The sequence below is a fragment of the Saccostrea echinata genome, unplaced genomic scaffold, assembly GCF_033153115.1.
Source record: "Saccostrea echinata isolate AGI-Se365-2 ecotype Australia unplaced genomic scaffold, CSIRO_AGI_Sech_v1 ptg000006l, whole genome shotgun sequence".
In the NCBI taxonomy this organism is placed as follows: domain Eukaryota; kingdom Metazoa; phylum Mollusca; class Bivalvia; order Ostreida; family Ostreidae; genus Saccostrea; species Saccostrea echinata.
The window spans coordinates 1,848,037-1,856,133 of NW_026889755.1; positions in this window are offsets into that span (position 1 = coordinate 1,848,037).

An 8,097-nucleotide genomic window follows, 5' to 3' on the forward strand; every position below is an offset into this window, starting at 1 on the left:
TCAAAGAATTATCTATATTTCTATATAAGTATTCATAATTTTTTTTGGCTTCATTCAGTATTTCAGCCTGCTTATAAATAATTGTACCATTTTCTGTTTCTACTTTTGGAACGATCTTGCTTGTAAAATTTCTATTCTCTAATAATGTGATGGTTTTTCCCCTTGTTCTACCCATCTTGCCCTAGATCTTATGAAACACCCCTCATCTTTTGTTTTCTTATATCTTCTCATTCCTTATTTTTTTCTTCTAAAATTTCAACATTGTCAGCAGTAGTATGTATTAATTCTTCAAGGCGTTTTATTTCTTCTACAAGTTTTTCTTCTTTTAGTTTTGTTAGTTTCTTTTCGTAAGAAGAGTAGGAAATACATTTTCCTCTTATTTCCATGAGAAGGGTTTCCAAAAACAATTGGTCATTTATTGTAAAAGTTTATTCTTCATCGTTAACTTGTTGCAAGTTTTCCATTAAATATACAGGTACAGCATACTGTTTTTTAACATTCTTAATGACTTCATTTATAGTATAAAGAAAATTTCCATCACTCAGAAGGGAATTATTAAATTTCCAAAGACCTTTATCTTTCTTAAAATCATTAAAAGATAAAGATAAACTAACCATAGAATGATCAGACCTATAACTTGTTTCAATTGTACATTCTATTGCACTTGGCAATATATTTTCAGAGATCATAAAGAAATCAAGCCTGCTTTGTTTTAGTGGATTTTTTTCCTCCATGTATATCTTTGGGTGTCTGGATGAAATTGTCTGTATATATCAATATAACCACCATCTTCCATAAAATCAAGAACCTTTTGCCTTGCGTTTGGATTATTTATATGTTTGTAATTATAATAGTCAATGTCTGGGTTCAAAACAAGGTTGAAGTCACCACACATAATGACACTTTCACAATTAAAATCATCTATACAAGTTTGTATGTTTTCATAGAAGGCTGGATTATCATTATTGGGGCCATAAATATTAATAGAAGCAACTTTTTTCATCAGTTTTAAATTCTAAGAAGAGATAGTTTCCATCAGCATCCCCTTTTTGTTTTAAAATTTGTATATCAAAGTTATTATTAACGAGAATGGCTATACCCCTCGAACTTGAGGAGAATGAGCTAAAATAACAATCAAAACCCTATAAATTTTGAACATCATTCTCAGAGTTGGGTGTAAAATGTGCGTCTTGTAAACAGTATATATTATAATTTAGTCCTTTTAAAAAGTAAAAAACATCTCGGCGTTTGTTGATATCCCCTAAACCCTTACAGTTAACAGATAAAATTTGTAAATTCATCTTTAGTTGAAAAGTAAACATTACCTTTGAAAACGTGGAGCCATTGTACTTCGGAAAAAAGTGATACAGGAAGAAAAGAAAGAAAGAGGAGAGCAGAAATAAGGAATAAGAGAAGAGAAACTTATAAAACACACATTTAAAGTTCAAAAATGGTTGGATAAGACCCCAAAGCCTTGCACAAAACTGCGTTGTTGTAGCCAAATCCGTTGGCAAACGATACCGGAACAGTCTCTACGAATAGTAGTACAAAGAGTCCTTAACGTGGCATATAGATCCGGAATATTTTTTGTTCATTTTTCACTTTCTTCTATCTTTTCATCGATATTATCTAGAATTTCAAATTTCACTCTCTGTTTATTATGTTTATTACTCCTAATTTCACCATAGACACTTCCGCTGAAGTACCATGCGTTACTAATCCTATGATGTTTTTTCAGGCGTTCGATTAGCATAGAATTCTGCTTGGTAACATCGTCTGAAAGCCAGTGTTCTCCGTTCGTCTTGGTCTTAATGACAGATCTTTTACACATTACTGCACTCTTCGCGGCGTTGTTTTTCAGCTTAACCAGAATCGGCTTGGGTGTATTAGGCTTACCCGGGATTCTATGGACTGCAATTACATCGCCCTCTAGGATCCGCACCCCACATTCACTTCGAATCACCTGACCAACAACTTCCATTATATTTTCCCCCTGCGTCTGGGGAACACCATTAAGTTTAAAGGAGTTTTTCCTAGAATACTGTTCGTTGCGATTTGCAGTAACATAAGCCTCACGGGCAAAATAACTTGTGTCCTCCGCTTCTGTTTCAAGCTGTTCAATCCTTTGCGTCAGCTTTTCGATCGTATCATTTTGATCATCAATAACTTTTTGTAACGTTTGTTTGTTTTCTTTGATAACTTCGTTGATTTTTTCAATTTTCTTTTCGATGATATCAGTAACAACATTTTTCACAGTATTTTCTACAATTGATTCCAGGTCTTTTTTAGTTACAAGATCATTTTTCAATCGCCGAATTTCTTCCATAACTGACTGTAGTTCTTTACTTGGTTTTCCTGGTGAGCTGACACCAGGAGTGACTGTATTGCTTTCAGATTTACTACTAGTTCTTGTAGGTGGCATTTTTACAAGTTTTCAGTATCCAGTTTTAAACATAAACACTTATACAGTAAACTGGTAAAGCACGGTCACTAATCGATGGTTAAATATCAGCAAAATAACACACTGAGTTAAATCTACTCACAAACACCTGTAGTACTAAAGTACTGTAGAGGCCTTGATAGCGAATGCAAGCTCCCTGCGACCTCTCTGGATTTTTACCACAGAAATGCAAAAAATTGCACCAGAGTCCGATAAGCAGTGGTTATACAACAATCACATGTTAATTTTTCAACTCCTAACTAACTTATAGGCTTTAGAGCACGGACCCCGTGTTCAAGCGGCCATCTCCACTGACGCCATTTTTAAACCCCGGTTGAAAATTGAAAGTGCCATAATTCCGTCAAAAATCTATGAAGCGAAACGAACTGCAAACTTGATCTATAACTCATCAAGGTAAAGTCACATACCAAAACTTAGCTCAATATCTGCAAGATATCCAAGAAAATGGAACCAATATTCAATATTTTTTTGTCACCTGAGTCATTCGGGTGACCTATTGCTATCCGTTTTTGTACATCGTCGTCCGTCGGTCGTAACCTTTTGACTATTTTCAGCATTTCTTTTCTTGAACCACTGAACCAATTTCAACCAACTTTGGTCAATAGCATTTATGGGTGAAGGGAAACAAAAATTGTGAAATTCTTTGCACTCCCCCCCCCCCCCCCTTGGGACTGAGGGGTGGGGTTAAAACCATCAAAATTAATGCAATCTTTAAAATTCTTCTTCTTTACTTCTGAACATCAAGAAGTCAAACTATTGGCATGCTTGTAATAAGCATTGAGCCTTCTACCAACATTGTGAAATTCATGGCCCCAGGTTCAGAAGTTCTCGTGCTAGGGCGGGGCTCTGTTGAATATATAGTGAAAATGCATTATTTATTTAAAAAAAAAAACTCCTCTGCTCCTGAATATAAAGCAAACCAACTAAATGCATAGTTATGATGAGCAAGAGTGCTTCTTCCAAAATTGCATGCTTGTAATAAGCATTGAGCCTTCTACCAAAAATGTGAATTTCATTGCCATTGAGTCCTGATGTTAGGGTGGGGCTCTGTTGATTAAAAATTGAAAATGCATTGTTTAAAATAACTTCTCCTCTTCTCCTTGGTATTAAGCAAAGTACAGTCATAGTATATACTAAAGCATAGTAATGATAAGCAAGGGTACCTCCTCCAGAATTTTGAAGCCAGTCTCAGGGGTTCCGGGAGGGACGCTTACTTAAAAAATACTAAATTAAATTAATGCTTTAAAAATCTTCTACTCTGATACTTTGTACTGAGCAAACAAACTAAATCAATAGTTATGATGAGCACGGGTGTTTCTTCCAAAATTGTGAATTTCATGGCCCCTGGGTAGGGGTTCTGTGATTGGGCGGGATTCTGTTGATTATGTCGTGAAAATGTATTGATGCATTGAATTTCCTCTCTTCTGCCCCTGAGTTATAAGCCAACAAACTAAATGTAAGAATATAAATGTAAATTTATAAATTAAAAATATGTGCTTCTTCTCTGCTCCTGGGTTTCTAGGAGGCAAACAGAGTTCAAGTTGTAATAAGTGAAACAAATGAGAGTTACTCCCCTTTTCGAAATTGTATTAAGTATCAGGAATTCCTTGTACATGTATATAATTTAATTAACAGATTATTTGATTGAATGAGAATACAAGAAGGAATGTTATATATATAGAAACAAAATTAGAAGGAATGTTTGGTTTAAATGAGCAAAGAATGCTCAAAGTCGGATTCTTGCTTGTAAAGCAATATAAAAGATGGACGTAAATATTACTCTTATAGCATAATAGTAAGTATATACTGTGGTGTCCTGATTGAAAATGATGAGTTATTTTCAAGGAAAGTCATGGAGGCCGCAAATTAGTAAGAAAAAGCCTGCTGCATAAAGTCGTTTTATACTTTTTCACAGTGACTAAGTGATCACAGAAAGCCAGGATGAATAGGGGACGTTTGTCAGGTTGTATAGCCATGTGGTGAGTGCTGATAACAAATATTACCAAGTTGTTTGTATACCTAAAAGACAAGTGTTGGTATCAAGTGTTACCAAGTGGCAAGCAGCTAAGTTGTTTGTGTAGCCGAGAGGCATCACCTCGAGTAAACATACAGACTAAAAGAGATTTTTTTTTGTGCTTAATTGTAGCTCTAGTAATGTGACAAAACATATCTTTATATATGAAATATCTTACACACTAGGCAAGTGTCCATTGCATTTGTATATTTTGCGTTCATTATCATCCTTGTAAGATTTGGACAAACCGAGTACGATCCCATGCAGGTCGGTTTCGTCTCGAATCTTACAATAAGCTAGGGTATTTTTACCAGATTTTTGAAATTCTTGGGCAACATAGCTTCATATATCAGTTAATTTCGCTTTATATTTCTTTGGCTCTCTTAGAATGGTATATTATTCTCAGGTGACCTTTAAAGCCCTTGGGCCTCTTGTTGTTTTAATAATATCATATGGTTTAAAAACAATTTGCATACTCTATAATCAACATTTTTTAATGCATACCTTGCAATTGTGATAAGAAATCTTTAAATTAAACAACATTTTTCTCACAGTTATTTATGTAGAAATATGGACATTATTTATTGATATTATTATATCTTGATATTCACCAATACGGCTTCGCCTATGTCAATTTTGCTATTTTCAGGTGAATATGAAACAATATTCATCACCAAAAGAATCCAATATTGTATAATGTTGGTTAATTAATTCAGAAACACTCTTCCATATTAAATTAGATTAACCGAATTATACCTCCTGATGTATTAAAGTAGACTGCTCATTGCTTTTTAAGACTTTTGTTACTTTTTCGAATGAAAAATTTATTAACTAATTTCTTTCTTTTGATATATTGTTTCTTATTTAGATTTACGAATACTTTTGGATACGGCTTGTATGATAATCACTTATATTTATATTTAGACTAAGAAGAATTACAAATTACCCTTCCGATTTTGGTAAGGACAACTCGCCGCCTGTTTAATACGATATACCGAACAGCAGATATTTTTAGCAGAGTAAAAACTTTGGCTTATTTCAGCGGTTTGGTAGGAGCTCTCTGAAAGGTTAATCTATAAATTTGCACCCTTTGCATGTACGTACTGACCCCCCCCCCCACACACACACACACACGCGCGCGCGCGCGCGCTTGTTTCTAATTTGCAGCACCTAAGTTATGAGTACCAACTGCTTATTAATGATTAATGATATCAATATATGATGAAATCAGTTCTTTTGTGAGAATAAGTAAAGTTTAGTTTTTCTTATTTTTTCTTTCCGATTCATTTCTTGATCTACTACTAAATTGAAAATTATTCTCATTCTTATTGTTGTATTTTGCTTAATTTCGACGCAAAATGTAACAACGTTAAATGTAATAATCAAAAAATGGTGTAATTACATTTTTCGTTATTATATATTGAGTAAATCTTGACGGAAATGTAATAACGCAAAAATGTAATAATCCTAAAAATCTCTAATTACATTTTGCGTTGATATCGAGGCAATATGTAATAACGGAAAATGTAAAAGTCTGGGCCTATTACATTTTGCTTTGTTTGTTCATTTCGGGTTGTAACAATGCGTTCTGGCAAAAATACCCTCCACCCCAGCCCCCTACCCACACCCCTATAGACAATCAGAGTTCTTTTCTTTTTTGAAAATTGCAATTATTTCACAAAGACATACATATAATTATTTCTGATACACTCTTCCATAATAATGCGTAACACTTAAACGTTACTATTTTACTTCCTTGTATATTGAAGCAGAATGTTTAGTGTTGATCTATATTTTTGTACTCCTGTATATCCCTCAAATGAATCAAATGATCTTTTTTCTTATGTGGAAACTTTGTTTTTTATCTGGACCAGTTCCTACTTTTGGATACGGTAAGAATTTGATATGTTTCAATAAACACATAGGCACTATTTTTTTCCCTTCTTCAGGAAATGTCAGATATTTATGCATCAGAAAATTAACTGAGCATTAGGGGTGGGGTACTTGTCAAACAGGTCTGACAGGTTTTCCTCTATTGAAGAAAAATATAAAATCGCTATAGATAGATACTATGAAAAAGCTTAACGACTTTCTCTCAGGTATACAAATATTTCCAAATAAAAACACTCATACTTCATTTCAACTGAATACATAATTCTTACAATTGTAACGTATTAGTGAATATTTATATTTACAATGCTTTCCAATATATAACACTATTTGAGCAATGCTTCCATGCTCTCATGCATCTAATACCTATCTAATACTAAGTCTTATTATACCTGTGTTGAGAATATTCAGATTTCATTGGCTTGTCAGAAAACGTTAAAGTTTAAAAATGACTCCAAAAAGTGCTGTTTAGAGTAATATTGACATAGGAATCATTGCACTTGGATATCATGAACCGTTCATTATAAATAATGACAGCTAAAACATTATGCGTGCAGTAATGATTGTACTTTTAGAAAAAAAATTGCCGTTATAATATATGCATTGTGTGTTTTGTGATATAGAATACAATTGACCTAGATACTCATAACATTTTCGTTTATTCATTAATGAATACGTTAATATAATCTCAAATTCATCCTGTTTTAATTGTAACAGGGACCGTAATAGTTGTCCCAAAAACGCTCTCTAACTTCTTTTGGTGCCTTGGTACAACGCAAAATGTATTAACAATGCAAAATGTAATACTGTAGATTCCTAAATATACGCGAGGAATAAATTATCGCGTAATTACGCGAGAAGCACCACTCGCGAAATAAAATTACTCGCTTTTATTTTTATGGTGCTCTAATGTATGTAAAATCTCTAGATAAATCATCCATTCGCGAATTATTGTCTTCGTGATTTGACGCCCTTAGGCCACTTCGCGATATTAAGTACTCGCGTAAAATAAGGAATTTACAGTAAACTGGGATAATAACATTTTGCGTTATTTCATTTTGCGCCGAAATCTACACATAAGGTAATAACGCAAATTGTTATCACACTATTTTTTTGAGTATTACTTTTGCGTTATTACATTTTGTGTTAGTTTAAACGCACATTGTAATAACACAAAATGTTATATTCCCTTGAAGTGGTGCATGTATGTGTATGATGACCATGCCATCTTGTTTTCACTATCAATATATCTTTATATTCCGAGAATCAAAGCATTCCATAAAAAAATATGAAAGTTACTGCTTTATTTAACATATTGGTTATTTTATGCATTGTACGCGCGCGCACGAGCATGCATGTGCATTATGACCATGCCCTCTTGTCTATACTTTAAATATGTCTTGATATTTTCGGTAACAAAGCATTTCATCAAAAATTAAAAAAAAATACGCCAATATCAAGTATATAGGTCATTTTACGCATTGCACACGCGCTCACGTGCATACAAGTACATGTTGACCATGTCTTCTTGTCTACACTTTTAATTTATTTTTATATTGTGAGTATGAAAGCATCGAAAATTATAAAGTTACGGCTATATGAATTTATTTGCGTGCAACTGCGCGGAAAATGATCTTCCTTTTGCAAATCTACATAACATGCCTATTAAAGCTGAAAAGTTTCACCTCAGTTAGATGAGTAGTTTTCTTCGAGATCACTAACGAACAAAAAA